We start from the raw sequence: 944 nt of genomic DNA, 5'->3' as shown, positions 1-944 counted from the left end.
TAACCTCCACTAATGGTTCAAATGGGCAAGTGAGGCCTTGTTGGAACCTATACACACACAACATCACAACCAATCCAATTTACATTAATATCACTCCAAAAGCTAGTTTCTAATTCAAATTCTTCTAGTCATTCCTAATTGGCTTCCAACTATATCAAATGGCTATTCCTTACACTACTCTAATCACACTAAAAATGAATAAACAACTCAACAATAAAACAGCTCATAATCCCAATTTACTAGCCATTATCAACAACTCAAAACCAAGCCTAGTTCATCACTCACCTTAGGGTTTCTTTATAGTTGAATTCTCTTCCAATAGCTTCCAAACAATTGTGGAAAATCTCTCTTTCTCTCTCTAAACCTCCAACTAGTGAGAAAAATTGCTGAATAAGGACTTTTTGAGGGTTTTAAAGTGAGAGAGTGAAAGAGCACAAGGGTTCTAGTCAAAAGGGCACAAAGGTATGAAAATTAGAGCTAAAGAGAGAAAGTTGTGAAAGTTTCATATCAAGCTTCCATGGAGGATGGAAGCAACGTGAGATGGAAGAAGAAGAAGGAGAAGAAGTTGCTAGAAAATGAAGAAGTTGCTGGAAGAAAAAGATATTTATAGCTCAAGCTTATCCATTCCACTTGAAATTACGAAAATGCCCTTAGCACATTAACTTGTTCTCCTTCAATCCTTGGTGCAACCTTTTTACTCTTTTGATACTAAAACAAGTCCATAATGGTCTAAACATGCTCGAGTTTATGAAACTTAAAAATTTTGACCCGAGGTGAAAAATGATCATTTTGCCCCTATGGTGAAAATTATTGAAACTTCTAGTTTTCTTCGTGTTTTCATCATTACACATTATTTATTCGGTTTTATGCCTATTTAGACCTTAAAATATCATAAAACCTTCTTCTGGGAGCTTTTTAGAAGAAATAATGAAACTACCCCTAAC

This window comes from Theobroma cacao, chromosome 3 (genome assembly GCF_000208745.1).
Source record: "Theobroma cacao cultivar B97-61/B2 chromosome 3, Criollo_cocoa_genome_V2, whole genome shotgun sequence".
NCBI lineage: Eukaryota > Viridiplantae > Streptophyta > Magnoliopsida > Malvales > Malvaceae > Theobroma > Theobroma cacao.
Note: the sequence above shows the minus strand (reverse complement) of the source record.